General features: G+C 43.7%; 1 pseudogene; it reads right to left on the bottom strand.

Annotated features, from left to right (window-relative positions):
- Positions 1–1,182: 1,182 nt before the first annotated feature.
- On the bottom strand, positions 1,183–1,300 carry LOC126475754 (5S ribosomal RNA; annotated as a pseudogene).
- Positions 1,301–18,211: the final 16,911 nt, after the last annotated feature.

Here is an 18,211-nt window from a genome sequence, read left to right as displayed (position 1 = left end):
TGAGTCTCACTTCTGTCTGTGGCGATCAGACGGACACCAGCGTGTCCGTAGACGACCTGGTGAACGGTCGCTGGGAGCAGCCATTGGAGAGACCCATGCCTGCCCCACTCTAGGAATCTAGACGAGAGCAGCTATTGGATCTAACAACATGAGTGATTTGGTAGTAACTGCGGAAGGGACGTTGAATACTCGGCAATATGTGGCAGGATTGATAAATTTGTTGTGATATCCTTCGTGACCAGTATGACCTGCAGTTCACGCCATAAACGACTTGAGGAATTACGGATCTTTAACTGATTTGCCGAGTATCACACATAAAGTACGTGTAGGGCGTGATATGAAGACATATTTTCATACCAGACTCCAACTGGCAATCTTCATAAACTGACAGTATGTGTTTCAAGCATGGGAAGAAATTCCTCAAGAAGACATTCTGAGGCTGTTTTCTTCCATGGCACAGCGAACACAAGAGTGTATTCTTGCCCTTGGGCGTCACACCTCGTCTCCCTACTAATGACGATGATGGACTTTCGTTCTGAAAGGCATGAGTGCCCGTCACGTGGAAAACGCCTCCACAAAGTTTAATAGATATCTGATTTCTGCTTTACGGTGTAACACTTTGCGCTACTGTCAGTATGTTTTGGACTGGAGAGGAGGACATAATCGGCTACGTTTCTGAATCTAAAGTGGTTTATTAAGTCCACACGACGTCTGAATGAGAATAGCTCGAAGTGGAACTCCTGTCAGGTAAGAGTCTGGTAGTCTGGTAGAAGTTGGTAAATTTCGCCTGATGAGCGTTCTCGTGAAGACGCTATATGGGTGACCGACAAAGGGGTTTTCACTGTCTGAACTTCAGTAACTGAGGAGGTATAAACGATAACTTGATCAAGTTGTGACTATATAGTGCTCTGATGACTATTGTGTGTAGCCATTCATTTGTTTTTCTTTTGTTTATTTTCAGTTGGCAGTAAAAAAAAAAAACCACTCCGTCTACAGGCCACAAGTGGCCCATCGGGACCATCCGACCGCCGAGTCATCCTGAGAGGAGGATGCGGATAGGAGGGGCGTGGGGTCAGCACACCTCTCTCCCGGTCGTAATGATGGTATTCTTGACCGAAGCGGCTACTATTCGGTCGAGTAGCTCCTCAATTGGCATCACAAGGCTGAGTGCACCCCGAAAAATGGCAACAGCTCATGGCGGCTAGGATGGTCACCCATTGAAGTGCCGACCACGCCCGACAGCGCTTAACTTCGGTGATCTCACGGGAACCGGTGCATCCACTGCGGCAATGCCGTTGCCCATTTGGCAGTAACTACACGTAAATGACAAGATGGCTTGAAATATTGTCCTTGGAGCAAAGAAAGTGGATTTCAAAGTATTACTGGAATTATGAAATTACGAATAAAGTGCAGAGACGATGGCTGGCAGAGTTTGCTACTACGCCACCGTCATGTGTAACGAAAAGAAATTTGAGAGAGATGGTGGTGTGCGTGATCTGAAGAAGAGATGGCATGGATGAAATCAGTAGCGGACGAAAGATGGATGGATGCACTGGTCCAAGACATCCATACAGCAATCTGCGCGTGAATGATGTGTAAGGAAATCAAGTGTTCGCCACGTTTTATAGCGTGCAAAGTGGAAAGCCGTCATTCCTTGGTTGCTTAATGCGATTAACGAGGACTCTCTGAAGAGGTGACTCCAGTTTTGTGAACAGATTTACGATAGTAAAGAGCTGACTGATGTCATTGTTTGCTCTGATGAGGCGACGCTTAAAATGGATGGCACCATCAGTCATCGTAGCTGTGTGTGCTGGGCAAGAGATAATCCTCATGTTACGGAAGAACGAGCTGGTAACCTCTTATGCTACAAGCATCGTGTGGCGTATTACGGTATATTGATAATTTTTACTTATGGACCGTCTGACAGCAACTGAATATAACACAATTTTAGTGGCATACGCGTTTCGCCTTTATTTTCTGCAAGGCATCGTCAGTGGCCTGGAATATGTACATATGTTAGCTATTTAATTTACATTTTTGTCACTGTGCCTATAGGTTATAAACAGTTCTGGTGGTTGGTCTTTCCTATTAAGAAGTAATGTTTTGAACTGTACTTACAGGTTGCGTGGACAATTTCTTACACATTACGCTCCTGTTGCATTTTTGGTGTTGTTCTTCTTCTTATGAATGCCAATTTGCGGTTTTTTCCCACATTCCACAGCACTATGAACTGAACGCTTGTTTCAATGCAATGTTTTGGTTTTTGTTGCCGACTGTAAATGTTTTTGCCAAAGATCGAATGTTATTGCCAAACTTTCGAGTGTAATTATTGAAGTATCTGTGATCTGTTCGTGTATGCATTTTTGTGTACGTTTGTGTATGTGTGTGTGTGTGTGTGGGTGTGTGTGTGTGTTTTGGTGTGATATAATTTTTTGTGCTGTATGTGTGTGTGTGTGTGTGTGTGTGTGTGTGTGTATGTGCAGAAAACAAAGGCGAAACGCGTATGGCACTAAAATTGTGTTTTATTCAGTTGCTGTCAGACAGTCCATAAGTAAAAATTATCAATATACCGTAATGTTACACGCAACTGAGGAAGACAGGACAAAAAAAAGTTGATGGTGTGGCGTGTTTTTCAGAGGACTTGTAGGGTCATTTTTTTGGTCTTTCTTGAAAACAGTGACAGTTATAAAGCACCCTAACATGCTGCAGCAACGAACTGTGTCAGCTGTTCACCAACTCTTCCGAGATGAAGACTGCTTTCTTCAACAAGAGGTACACCGTCACCTTACCGTCGTGACGTGCGGCAAATCCTGGTTGACTCATTTGTTGAGAGGTGGATAGGCCAGCGATGAAGTGTTGAGCTTCCACTCAGCCGCTAGACTTCTTTCTGTGGGGAAATCTCGCTGACATCGTCTATGTCCCAATCCACGTATGCTGCACGACATCAGAGATGCGACTGTGACTGCCAGTTAATCCATTCCAACGGCAATCATAAAACGTGTGTGTCGATCTCTTCCACAGCGTTACAGATGCTGTATTGCTGCCAAAGGCGGACATTTCGAACATCTTCGACTGTCAAAAACCATCAGTAATGTCGTGACCGTCTATGTGACTTAAAAATTCATAGTCTTAATTATTTTAGTTCGAGTTGTTAAACCTCATTGTAAACCCCATTTTGGACACCCCAACTAAATGAACATTGTGATTACCAACATCTTGAGCTTTTACGATTAAGTACTTGATACAGTGTACATATGGAGACGAGATAGACTGAGCCATCAATACGTATAAGCCGTGGGACGCAAACGGTGTGATGAAAGAGGCCCGTCGGAATCATTCAAGCGCCTGACAAAACGTAGGTATTTACTGGTCCCATTCAGTTTTATGTAACGATTTGTTCTTTGCACGTGGGACGTTTTGGTCCTTTTTTAAATCCGAGCAACAACAAAAGGTGTCTGTGGACAAAAGGAGGCTAGGCAGCGGAGAAAGTGCGTTATTTATTTATCGTAACCATTATGGAGAGGGCTATGTAAATACAAGCTGTCCGCCGGGCCCGCAGCCTCGCCTAAATATTCCTCGGCGCTAGTGTGATAATGGGCGGAGGCGGCGATCGCGAGATGCGTGCGCCCGATACTTTGCCTAATTTATCATTTCCGGCGCGCAGTAAATTCAGCCACCACGGCCGAGCATGTCTGTGTCTGTTTGTGTGTGTGCGTGTGCGTGTATTTGTGTAAGTGTATACGAGCCAACCGGGAAAACAACTTATCTCCCTGTTGAATGCATAATAAGCGGCCCGGCGCCGCCATAAACATCTACATTGGGGCCTTGATTGAACAAATGAGCGTCGTGGGGCGCCAGGCGTAAAGTGTCCGTGGGCGCATTACCTGTGACGCAAAGTGTTTCCTGATTCTCCGGCAATACCTGCCCGGCGTCGCTCCGTGTAAGGCGCTGCCTCTGCAGCAGAAGTGACTAATTGCTCGGTTTTGTTCAAAACAACGCAAAGCGCTTAAAGCGGAAAATCCAGTTAACAGAAAGTAATAATACAGTCCAGATAAAACACTGCTTAGTTTCATACTTGTTTTTTCGTTTAACACGAAACGAAAATAACTTCTCGGACGAACAAATATACAGTAGACTCTTACTAACTCGAACCTCGACAAATCGAACGTGTTGTAAAGGCGCTCGAAAACAATCGTTAAATGGGAGAAATCTTATGTGTTTTGGTACACGCCATAAATCGAAGCGACTGTCATGACAGACCGCCCAACAAACCTTCCATCATTCGAAATTAATGGCTATCTAATACAGGGTCCGGCAAAAAGACCTTGTAAAGTTGATGCATTAAGTTGTTCTAAAAGCGGTGCTGATATTCAAGATAATAAAAGCGAGTTAAAAGCTGTGAGCTATCTGGGGAAGTTATCCTTGCATTACTGACCAACTGTTTCACCAGGTATCCAGTCTAGATTATCAAATTCTCAACTAGACTAACATTAATTACAATCTTTTAATAGTCATCTTACGACAACCGGTGATATATATATATATATATATATACATATATATATATATATATATATATATATATATATATATATATATATATATATATATATATATATATAAGAGGAGAATTTAAATAAATAGAAATAAATCAGTTTATATTTAGACATTTATTTTAACATTGATCATTGTAACATTAAAATTTCAGCATATTAAACTTGATTCATAACTAAACTGGTGCCTTATTTAGGATTGTGAAAATGTGAGTTTGTAATCTTACCGAACACATCAAATATGGAGCCAAGATTTGGAGACTGCATACAACACTGCATTCATAAAATAACACACGAAGAACGTTGAAACATATGCAAAAGGAAATTAACCACAACCAACCGATTCAATTTTCCCCCAAAGAAGTTACGGTCATAGCGCAATCCTGTCTGTCATTTAATTACCACACAGTGGTATACTAAATTCATATTAACTCTCTGTGAAATCTTCCCGAAAAGAATAGCTGAGGGCTACTTTGATGATTACACCACATGCTTCACGTGGTCAACTTGGTTTACACAAAGAGTGTAACTCCACAATAATTTTGATAATTAAAATAAATTGCATCGAAAAGCAATTTACAAAAGAAAAACCTCGAACTGGTACTATCGTCATACGATTAACCTGATGGGTCAAACAATTATATAAGCACATGGTACTGGTCTCACAAAGTACACTCCACATGGGTTGAACACAAAGAAAAGTTACTATATTGAAAAACATTGTCAAGACGAGACGTTATAATCTCATGCACATTCGCATTTAAGATTGATGATCTTAGTTAGAGTTACGAATCATCAACACGTGGTTCCACTTTGCTCACAAAGTAGTGACAAAGCAATTACTGGAGGATATTCTGAACTTCACACTCGAATTACACTGCGTTGCAATTTAAGATAACATATTTTAGATCTAAACCTGAAATAAAGGTCATTAAATTTTCAGTTAGGCTGAACTTAAGAAATCCATTGTCCTACGCACTTAGCAGAGACATGCTTAGCTGGAGATCTTACCACTTCAGACGCTCGCCGTGGACAGACTGGCGTGGGCCCCTACCGAGGGTGCTTCACAGATACAAACGGAAGTGACCAGAGAGGCAGCTTCCTATACCAACATGACAAGGGATGGTCAGGACCATACTAAGAATAGAAAGCTCTTTGCTTTTAGAAAGCGTAGCTACCTGTTCCGACATTGGTCCTACTGTTCTCTAGCAGACAGCCTTGTCTGCTACCCTCAAGCATGCAACTAGAAATACATTTGCTCATTCATCCTTTCACATAGAAGGGAAAAAGGATGATAGTATCTTATCATATACAGTATATAAAAGAAAGCGGGTGTAGGTTCCATATTAGACTGTGTGACATGAATTACATATAAACTGTGTTTTAAAGTGTAGTAGTGCGACAGATCGTTCTTGTTTATGTGTAAAAGTAACACGTTCCACTGCTCAGTCTCCTCCCAGATAATCAGAAACACCACAGTAAATTTAGAAGTGGAGTGCATGCCGTAAATGACAACAGTTTTAAGAAATTAACATGAAAGGAATCCAACACAGACCTTTCAGCGTCCCGTATTTCAAAAAGAACCTACAAACTAACAAACAAAAATGCAGAGATAACTATTTATTTATGAACAACAAATACTATGCAATTTTACATTAGCTTGTTTGTACACTTCGTACACTTGAGCCTTTATGTGTAACCAAAGTAAAAATTAAAAGGTAAAGAATCGGACTACGTTGGCGGCTGGCGATGTCTCCTCGTGAAGAGACAAGATCTCTGGGAACGTCTAGAGAATGCCGAGAAGTGTGAGCTGTGGTTGGGTCTCGCTCAAATCAGATTTGTCCCGCTTCATGGTACCCAAGAAACTAGTTTAATTTCTGTCGGAGGATTAACAGGGGTACAGAGCACGCTACGCCAGGCAACGTAACGTGGCTAGCGTACTACTATGTGGATGTAAAAGTAGATTACTTCGGTTTTCACAGAAATAAATAAAAGAAGCCACTGATGACGGAAAAAAGGTGCAGAGACGTGTTGAAACACGTCTTGGTGTTAAAAATAAAATAAAAGAAGAAAAACTTCCATAATACTTGGACATGAATTCCAATAATTTCAAGGTTTTCGTTTGTAGTTAGAAAAGTAAATTTCAGACGGGATTGGAAATACAGTACTTAAACAAAATTCATCGAGATCTAAAATTCATCTTTTTTTCACGTTTAGTTTAAGACAAAATTCCTTTAGTACAAAATTAATTCCCCTCAGTTTCCCGTTAAACGTTTTTCACGGTATAATAATTGATTTAAGTACTCTTTCGTTATAGTATCCGAAAAAGTCATACCTGCAGTACAACTACAGACAAAAGATGTCATCCGTTCTCCGTTTCTTGTTTCTGTTTATTAGTTTCGTACATCTGAGGAGAAAGCTATTTCAACCGTCTCTTATCCCAGAATGTAACGTTAGTACGGAACACCTACAGTTATCGAGTTGTAATTCATAAATGTATCGGCTACTTCATTAAGCGCGTGTTTGATCGCCCTAAAAATTTAGCAAATTCTTCTTCATCTTGGTCTTCTGCTTCCCTATTTGGACATTTTTTTCATTCTGACGAACTCGGCTGCATTCCCGGACCCACCATGCTGATTTAAATATTCAACGTTTCCCACACATTGTTTAAGGCCAATGATGGGATAATTCCCTTAAAATGGCACAGCTGACTTCCACACCTATCCTTCCACAACCAGAACTTATGCTCCCATTGTAATGACCACTTCACTTTAAATGGTAATGTTTCTTCCTTGTCCATGAAGAATCGCTGACTGTATGGAGCACGATACAGTCTGAATTTGACTTCAGTTACTTCACAAACCATTCCCTTTTTGTTCTCGTGCTACGCGATGGCTCTCATTTCTGACAAGTTTGGTTCGGCTTATTCACCCACAACTTTGATTTTACTTGTAACCTGATTTTTCTCGGTTCTAATTTTAGCCAAATTTGAGTGTGTTCGTTATTTAGCGTCACTCACAGAGATCATCTGTAAAGCAGACAGTTTATGATAAGAACAATTACGCATCCAATATCAGTATTACGAGTTGCTTATCTAAATATTCCTAGTGACTCGTTGCTCATGTCAAATAATAGGCTCCATTGATTTTTTAATCAGTCTGTAGCTTCATCTTTCTTTGTTCATTCTTTAGACCACGATAAAATGTTGTGAAAATGCAGTCTAACACAAAAAAGAATAAATAAATAATAAAAAATCAGGCAACACCAAGGAATTATTCAAATGGGAATGCAATCAGTAGATATACTGTACATGTATAGACAGACAAATTATTACCGTTTCAGAAAAATTGGATGATTTATTCTAGAGAAAGAGCTTCACAAATTTAGCAAGTCACTTACGCGTTGATCCACCTATGGCCCTTATGCAAGCAGTTATTTGGCTTCTCATTAACCGGTGGGGTTGTTGTATGAGAGATATCGAGCCAAATTTTGCCCATCTGGTGCGTAAAATGGTCAAAATGCCTAGCTCGTTGGAGGGCACTGCCCATAAAGCTCCAAATGTTCTCAGTTGGGAAGAGATCCGGCGACGTTGCTGGCAAAGACAGGGTTTGGCATGCACGAAGACAAGCTGCAGAAAACCTTGCGTGTGCAGGCGGATATTACATGGCCGAAGTGGAAATCCGGAATGCCTTACCATGAAGGGCAAGAAAACAGGACGTACACGTGGTGCAGAGATAGCGTTTTTGGCTAGTAATCAAAATCTCGTCGATCCCTTGTTCGAACGCTGCCACCGCTTAAATTGTAAATAAAAATTATCAGTAATGGCGGCAGAAGACTTCCGGCATAAGACGTTACCCTCATTCTACCAACAGCCTTGTCAAGGAGTTCGCAGGAGTGGGCAGTGATCCAGAGCACTCTCTTACTCTTTGGGTGGGAAACTGCTCCTAAAAGGTGAAAACATCAGCAATGATCAACGGCATGATGATGCATAAAGCAACTGGAACTACTGCATTAAAGACATTCGAGTATAATGTGTATCAACGCGGCATATGATCTGAAACTGAGATCCCTCCATTAGCAAAAGATTTCGGACTAGATCTCCATTCGCATCTCCAGGGGATGACTGCCGAGGGGTAGGTAACCGTGAGAAAAAAATCGAATAACAAACGACAGATTAACTTTCTACGAGTCGGGGCGTCAGAGTTTTGAGCGTAGTAGGAAAGATAGAAAATCTGAAAAGGCGAAGGCTCAATCTAGATATAGATACAGTTGGGGGTCATTGATATGACGTAAAAAGGACAAGGATTTGTGGTCAGATGATTATAAATTAATATCAAAAGCAGCAGAAAATAGTACAACGGGAGAAGGTTTCATTGTGAACTGGGAAGTAGGGCAGAGACTGTGAACTGTGAACAGTTCATTGATAGTATTGCTCTCATCAGAAACGATAGTAAACCAACACCGACAACAGTAGTTCAGGTATTCATGCTGACGTTGCAAGCAGAAGATGATGGGATAGAGAATGCATATGAGGATACTGAACGGATTACTCAGTACATAAAGGAGATGAAAATATAATAGTCATGAGGGACTGGAAAGAGGTTGTAGGGTAAGGAGTTGAAGAAAGGGTTATGGGAGAATATGGGCTTGGTAGTAGGAATAAGAGAGGAGAAAGACTAATCAAGTTCTACAATTAATTTCAGATGGTAGTAGTGAAAACTCTGTTCATGAAGCACTACAGGAGTAGGTAAACTTGGAAAAGGCCGGAAAATGCTGTAAGATTTCAGATAGATTACATCATGCCATTTCGAAATCAGTACTGGATTGTAAGGTGTAAACAGGAGCAGATACGAACTCAGATAACAGTTTAGTAATGATGAAGAGTAGACTGAAGTTCGAGAGACTTGCCAGGAAAAATCAATGCCCAAAGAAGTGAGATACGGGCTACTAAGGAGTGCAAAGACACTCTTGAAATTTTCTGAGGCTATAGCTCAGTAGGCAGTTCAGTGGAAGAGTAATGGACATCTCTAAGCAGGGCAATCACAGAAGTTGGAGAGGAAACGCACAGGCACAAGGAAGGTGATTTCGAGGAAACCATGGGTAAAATAAGAAATGTATCAACTATTCAACGAAAAAAGAGACTCCAAAAATGTTCAGGTAGATTCAGGAATACAGAAATACAAGTCACTTAGGAATGAAATAAGGAGGAAATAGAGGGAAGGTAATGCGAAATGTCTGTATGAATAATTTGAATAAATGTAAAAAGAAATGATTGTGGAAGAAACTGACTCAGCATATAGCATAAACTGCATCAAATTCAAAGAGTACAGTGGTAATTCCACTGTTAAATGCAGAGGGTGAACTGCAAAGGTGGAAAAATTACGCTGAAAGTCTCTATGAGGGGAAAAACTTGTCTGATAGCTTGACAGCAGAAGAAACAAGGAGTCAGTATGGAAAAGATTGCGGATCCAGTTTTGGAATTTAAAAAACCCTTGGAAGACTTAAAATCAAATAAGGCAGAAGGGACAGATGAGATTCCATCAGAATTTCTATAATCATTAGGGGAAAGTGGCAACTAAACGCCCGGAAGTGTGTAGAATGGATGAAGGTGGCGATGCACTATAAGATTTTCGGAAAACGTCATCCATACAATTCCGAAGATTGCAGGAGGCGACAAGTGCGAGAGGTATCGGACACTCAGCCAAACAGCTCATGCACCCAAGTTGCTGACTAGAATAAAATACAGACGAATGGAAAAGAAAAGTGAGGATCAGTTAGATGACGATCATATTGGCTTTAGGAACGGTAAAGGTACCAGAGAGAGGCAGTTCTCACGTTTCGGTTGATAATGGAATTTCAAAAATCAAGAGAGGTTCATAAGTTTTTTAGATCTAGAAAAAGCGCTCTAGAATGTCAAATGTTGCAAAATATTCGAAATTCTGAGTAAAATAGGGGTATACTATAGGGAAAGATGGGCAATATAAAATGTGTACAAGATTCAAGAGGGATCAATAAGAGTGGAACACAAAGAAGGGAGTGCTCTGATTAAAAAGGGTGTAAGACAGAGACGTAGTCCTTCGCCGTTGCTTTCAATCTATACTTCTAAGAAGCAAAAATGGAAATAAAAGAAAGGTTCAATAGTGGAATTAAAATTCGGGGTGAAAGGATGTCAACGATAAGAGTCGGTGATGATATTGCTATCCTCAGAGAAAGTGAAAAAGGATTACAGTACATGCTGAATGGAATGAACAGTCCAATGATTACAGGGGATGGATTGAGAGTAAATCGAAGAAAGACGAAAGTAACGAGAAGTAGCGGAAATGAGAACAGCGGGAAACTGAACATCAGACTTGGTGATCACGAAGTCCACTGAAGCGTCAAAGAAACTGGTGTAGACATGCGTATTCAAATACAGAGATATGTAAACAGGCAGAATACCGCTCTGCCGTCGGCATAGCCTATATAAGACATCAAGTGTTGTTAGATCGGTTACTGCTGCTACAATGGTAGGCTATCAGTATTTAAGTGAGCTTGTACGTGATGTTATACACTCCTGGAAATGTAAAAAAGAACACATTGACACCGGTGTGTCAGACCCACCATACTTGCTCCGGACACTGCGAGAGGGCTGTACAAGCAATGATCACACGCACGGCACAGCGGACACACCAGGAACCGCGGTGTTGGCCGTCGAATGGCGCTAGCTGCGCAGCATTTGTGCACCGCCGCCGTCAGTGTCAGCCAGTTTGCCGTGGCATACGGAGCTCCATCGCAGTCTTTAACACTGGTAGCATGCCGCGACAGCGTGGACGTGAACCGTATGTGCACTTGACGGACTTTGAGCGAGGGCGTATAGTGGGCATGCGGGAGGCCGGGTGGACGTACCGCCGAATTGCTCAACACGTGGGGCGTGAGGTCTCCACAGTACATCGATGTTGTCGCCAGTGGTCGGCGGAAGGTGCACGTGCCCGTCGACCTGGGACCGGACCGCAGCGACGCACGGATGCACGCCAAGACCGTAGGATCCTACGCAGTGCCGTAGGGGACCGCACCGCCACTTCCCAGCAAATTAGGGACACTGTTGCTCCTGGGGTATCGGCGAGGACCATTCGCAACCGTCTCCATGAAGCTGGGCTACGGTCCCGCACACCGTTAGGCCGTCTTCCGCTCACGCCCCAACATCGTGCAGCCCGCCTCCAGTGGTGTCGCGACAGGCGTGAATGGAGGGACGAATGGAGACGTGTCGTCTTCAGCGATGAAAGTCGCTTCTGCCTTGGTGCCAATGATGGTCGTATGCGTGTTTGGCGCCGTGCAGGTGAGCGCCACAATCAGGACTGCATACGACCGAGGCACACAGGGCCAACACCCGGCATCATGGTGTGGGGAGCGATCTCCTACACTGGCCGTACACCACTGGTGATCGTCGAGGGGACACTGAATAGTGCACGGTACATCCAAACCGTCATCGAACCCATCGTTCTACCATTCCTACCCCGGCAAGGGAACTTGCTGTTCCAACAGGACAATGCACGTCCGCATGTATCCCGTGCCACCCAACGTGCTCTAGAAGGTGTAAGTCAACTACCCTGGCCAGCAAGATCTCCGGATCTGTCCCCCATTGAGCATGTTTGGGACTGGATGAAGCGTCGTCTCACGCGGTCTGCACGTCCAGCACGAACGCTGGTCCAACTGAGGCGCCAGGTGGAAATGGCAGAAATGGCATGGCAAGCCGTTCCACAGGACTACATCCAGCATCTCTACGATCGTCTCCATGGGAGAATAGCAGCCTGCATTGCTGCGAAAGGTGGATATACACTGTACTAGTGCCGACATTGTGCATGCTCTGTTGCCTGTGTCTATGTGCCTGTGGTTCTGTCAGTGTGATCATGTGATGTATCTGACCCCAGGAATGTGTCAATAAAGTTTCCCCTTCCTGGGACAATGAATTCACGGTGTTCTTATTTCAATTTCCAGGAGTGTAGTTGGCGCACGAGCAATGGGACACAGCGTCTCCGAGGTAGCGATGAGGTGGGAATTTTCCCCTACAACCATTTCACGAGTGTACCATGAATATCAGGAATCCGGTAAAACATCAAATCTCCGTCATCGCTGCGGCTGGAAAAAGATCCTGCAAGAAAGGGGCCAAAGACGACTAAAGAGAATCGTTCAACGTGACAGAAGTCCAACCCTTCCGCAAATTGCTGCAGATTTCATTGCTACGCCCTCAGCATGTCAGCGTGCGAACTATTCAAGGAAACGTCATCGATATGGGCTTTCGGAGCCGGAGGCCCACTCGTGTAGCCTTGATGACTGCACGACACAAGGCTTTGCGCCTCGCCTGGGCCCGTCAACACCGACGTCGGACTGTTGATAACAGGGAACATGTTGCCTGGTCCAATGAGTCTCGTTTCATATTGTATTGAGCGGATGGACGTTACAGGTATGGAGACAACATCATGACTCCATGGACGCCGCCATGTCAGCAAGGGACTACTCAAGCTGGTGGAGCCGCTGTAATGATGTGCGGCGTGTGCATTTGGTGTATTATGGGACCCATGATACGTCTAGATACGACTCTGACAGGTGACACGTACTTATGCTTGCTGTCTGATCACCTGCTGCGAATTATGTCCGTTGTGCATTCCGACGGACTTGGGGAATTCCAGCAGGACAATGCGGCACTTCGCACGTCCAGAACTGCTACAGAGTGACTCCAGAAACACTCTTCTGAGATTGAACACTTCCTCTGGCCACCGAACTCCTCGGACACGAGCGTTATTGGGCATATATGGGAGGCCTTTCAACGTGCTGTTCAGAAGAGATCTCCACCCTCTCGTACTCTTACGGTTTCATATACAGCACTGCAGGATTCAGGGCGTCAATTCCCCGCAGCACCTCAGACATTAGTCAAGTCCATGTCACGTTGTGTTGTGGCACTTCTGCGTCCTCGCGGGGGCCCTACACGATATTAGGTAGGTGTACAAGTGTCTTTGGCTCTTCAGTGTGTATAAAATTCAATAATTCTGCTTCCCAGGCAGCAAAACAACTCATGAGCAAGGAGCGGATAAAAAGAGACTAGCACAGGCAAAAAGGGCTTTCCTTGCCAAGAGACATCTGCTAGTACCAAATATAGTCCTAAACCTGAAGAAGAAAATTTCTGAGAATGTGCGTTTGGAGGACAGCATTGTACAGTAGTGGAACATTTATTGGGGGAAACTGAAGCAGAAAAGAATCGTAGTATTTGAGATGTGGTGCTACTGAAGAATGTTGAAAATTAGTTGGACATCAAGGTTAGGTATGAGGAGGCTCTCGGCAGAATGGGCGAGGAAAGGGATGTACGGAAAACATTATCTAGAATTAGGGACAGGATGATAGGACATCCGTTAACACATCAGGAAGCCACTTCAGTGGTACTAGAGGGAGCTGTAGACGGTAGAAACTGTTGAGGAATACAGAGAATGAAATGTATCAAGCAAATAATTGAGAACATAGGTTGTAAACGCTAAAAGAAGAAGAAGCAGAAGAAGGAACAAAGTACCCCTGTGCTGTAAGGGTGTCATGGATGACAACCAAAGGGCTCCTGCAACGAAATGAGAAGTCACCCCAAGACCATGGTTCCTTGTCGTCGGGCCGTATGGTGGGCGACAGTCAGATTGGTATCCCACTGCTGTCTGGGGCATCTACTAGACACGTCTTTGCTGGTCATAGAGGCTTCGTTCGAAGTAGGACTCAACAGCAAAGACAATTCTATTCCCGTCATTGAGCTTCCAGGTCCAAGACATGTCTGCGGATACCCTGTAGCGTGCCATGCGGCTTGCCAACCAGGAGTGATGATCTCGGTTGATCGTCCGCTATGACCGAGCGGTTCTAGGCCCTTCAGTACCGAACTGCGGTGCTGCTACGGTTTCAGGTTCGAATCCTGCCTCGGGCATGGATGTATGTGATGTCCTTAGGTTAGTTAGGTTTTTGCGGCTTGCCAACCAGGAGTGATGATCTCGGTTGATCGTCCGCTATGACCGAGCGGTTCTAGGCCCTTCAGTACCGAACTGCGGTGCTGCTACGGTTTCAGGTTCGAATCCTGCCTCGGGCATGGATGTATGTGATGTCCTTAGGTTAGTTAGGTTTTTGCGGCTTGCCAACCAGGAGTGATGATCTCGGTTGATCGTCCGCTATGACCGAGCGGTTCTAGGCCCTTCAGTACCGAACTGCGGTGCTGCTACGGTTTCAGGTTCGAATCCTGCCTCGGGCATGGATGTATGTGATGTCCTTAGGTTAGTTAGGTTTTTGCGGCTTGCCAACCAGGAGTGATGATCTCGGTTGATCGTCCGCTATGACCGAGCGGTTCTAGGCCCTTCAGTACCGAACTGCGGTGCTGCTACGGTTTCAGGTTCGAATCCTGCCTCGGGCATGGATGTATGTGATGTCCTTAGGTTAGTTAGGTTTTTGCGGCTTGCCAACCAGGAGTGATGATCTCGGTTGATCGTCCGCTATGACCGAGCGGTTCTAGGCCCTTCAGTACCGAACTGCGGTGCTGCTACGGTTTCAGGTTCGAATCCTGCCTCGGGCATGGATGTATGTGATGTTCTTAGGTTAGTTAGGTTTAAGTAGTTCTAAGTCTAGGGGACTGATGACCTCAGATGTTAAGTCCCATAGTGATTAGAGCCGTTTGAACCATTTTTATCTCGGTTACCATTTCATTTCATAGAAGGACCGCTTTGGTTGTCTACAGCGGCACCCCAAAAACTTTGCGGTAAGCGGTACGTCGGCGATATTCTACGCCCCGTTTTGTTGCCCTTCAATTCAAGCCATCCTGAGCTTACATTTAAGCGAGATAACGCCCGCCCGCACTGGGCGGGAGTTTCTGCCGCTTGTCTTCGTGCTTCCCAAACCGTACCGTTCCCAGAAATGTTGCCGGCTCTCTCCCCATTTGAGAACTTTAGGAGATATATGGGTAGTGCTCTCCAACCAGCTTGGCATGGCATTTTGACTACCTAATCCACCGATTGGACAGAATTTGGCACGACATCCATCAGAAGGACATCAAACAACTCTGTCAGTGCCAAGCCGAGTAAGTGCTCGCATAATGGCGAGAGGTGGACCAACGCGTTTGTGACTTGCTCAGTTTGTGAAGCTCTTTCTCGTGGCTAAATCATCCTTTTATGCTGAATCTGAAATAATTTCTTTGTCTGTACATGTATATCATATCTACCGAATTCCGTCCCATTCGGATAACTCCTTCGTGATGAATACTTTTGTTAATCTTATAGTGTTTTTCCAGATAGCCTACAACACACAAAACCATGTCCCCATCAAAGAATGATTATACTGCTTACATATAAGACATTAATGTACAAAGTGAAGTGAAGGTAGGCCACCCAGATACACTGCCTGACAGTAGATGTGAAGCAACCAGAAAGGAGGAGGAAGGAAATGGAACTTCAAAGGAGAGAGGATGACATAATTTCGGCGGTTAAAAAATCGGATAAAATTTACAAGAACTTGGCAGTAGGAACCCCACTATTATCCCCTCATGCATGCAGTGATGCAGTTGGGAAGGCTGTCAAAGAATCCGTTTTTTTCTCTCCTGAGGCAAGCTACCCCACAACTAGTGTAACTGGTTCTTGACGTCAAGGATAATGGCACTGTGACAGGGTTGACGTCCGAGCTGCTCCCAGACGTTCTGTCATGCTCTTACTTGCCAAAAGAATGCCTCAACTTCTAGCACACGGTTCATAAAGAAGCCTGTGCCACGCGGATGAACGTTGTCCAGCTGATAAGGGACACCGCGATACTGTCGCATGAGAAGTAACAAATAAAGACGCAAGATGTCCAAGTGTTCAAATGTGTGTGAATTCCTAAGGGACCAAACTGCTTAGGTCGCCGGTCCCTAGACCTACACACTACTTAAACTAACTCAAACTGACCAGTGCTAAGAACAACACACACACACCCTTGCCCGAGAGAGGACTCGAACCTCCGGCGGGAGGGGCCGCGCAAGATGTCCGTAACGTACCATTGTGGCATCTGAATTCCTGGACCACGCCGTGCCATGATCTGAAGTCTTGCCCGGTGCCTACTGACACTTGGGCGCCAGGATGAATGCCACTGTGCCTCTACAAAACATTGGAAGAACAGCTCAAGCCCCCCGGTCGGTGCCACACTTGCCGACAGTGGTCATCCCGAGTATCACGATTCGACCATCAAGCCAAAGGAAGACCCAGAATGATGCTGCATTCAACCACTGTCAGGTGCTGATATCTGTCTCACATGAGTGCACAGTATTAAAATGACAAGCGTTGTAAATATCAACTCCGTAACTTCATTTATTTAAAAGATATAGTAAATTTAAATTATCAGTATTTTAAGTTAAGCATCAGATCGTCATTTCCTCCACACAAAACATATTGAACGATGACAGCATGACACCTTAGTAAATCATTGGGTAATAGAAGTCTGTTGTAGAGTTTAGTGCATACTAGTTACTTTTGTTCTTTATTTATTTATCAGAAAGCACATTGGTGCAAGGCTACTGGCCGTGACATTCAAAGTCAAGAAGGAAATTGTGTCTATATATATATAAAACAAAGTCGGGTTTGTTACAACACTTATAACTCGAGATCTGCTGGACCAATTTTCATGGTTTTTGATTTGTTGGATTTGTCTCCGCCCCGAATAGCAGAATACATCTTAAAAATAATGAAAAATTGACGAATAAAAATTTTCATGGTTTTTGATTTGTTGGATTTGTCTCCGCCCCGAATAGCAGAATACATCTTAAAAATAATGAAAAATTGACGAATACTTGAAAAATGCGTTATTTTCCCTAAAAGTTCTTTAGTTTCGGAGCTGTCAATTTTTTTTGTCAAAATCTGTAAGTAATGATTGACATTTATGCATGCGTTCATAAACTATTTAAAATGGATGAATAAACTATTATGTGTATTTTTTTTAAAAAAGATTGAAAAATATTACGCGTGCGTTCAGAAATGTGTAATGAATACTTAATCTATATATATAAAAGAAAGTCGTGTTAGTTACACTATTTATAACTGAAGAACGGCTGGACCGATTTGGCTGAAAATTGGTGGAGAGGTAGCTTAGAACCAGGAGACGGGCATAGGATACTTTTTATCCCGTTCGACCGCTATAAAACGTAGTACAACAAAAACGCATCTGGCGTGGAATAACAAAACGCAAATTAGATTTAGTAGTTCAAACGAATATACCCCTGTTGAACCCCCAACAAAAGGAAGTTTATGATACATTAATGAAGGCAATTGATGATGGAAATAGTGGTTTATATTTCCTGGATGCCCCTGGTGGAACTGGCAAGGCATTCCTCATGTCAGTAGTTTTAGCCACTGTTCGTGCGAGATCCAACATTGCGGTTGCAGTTGGTTCTTCCGGAATAGCAGACACATTGTTAGAAAGATGCCGTACGGCTCAGTCAGCATTAAAATTACCGTTAAATCTTCAAGCTATTGAATAACCAACATGTAATATTACAAAAAACTCAGCAGTGGCCGAAGTTTTATCAGCATCCAAGATCTGGGACGAATGCACAACGGCTCATAAACGTGCATTAGAGGCACTTAACCGAACATTGAAAGATCTACGCAATGACTCGAGATGCTTTGGAGGAGCAATGATTTTACTGT

Source organism: Schistocerca serialis, chromosome 4 (assembly GCF_023864345.2).
Source record: "Schistocerca serialis cubense isolate TAMUIC-IGC-003099 chromosome 4, iqSchSeri2.2, whole genome shotgun sequence".
Lineage (NCBI taxonomy): Eukaryota > Metazoa > Arthropoda > Insecta > Orthoptera > Acrididae > Schistocerca > Schistocerca serialis.
Note: the sequence above shows the minus strand (reverse complement) of the source record. Positions and strands in the feature narration are given on the sequence as shown.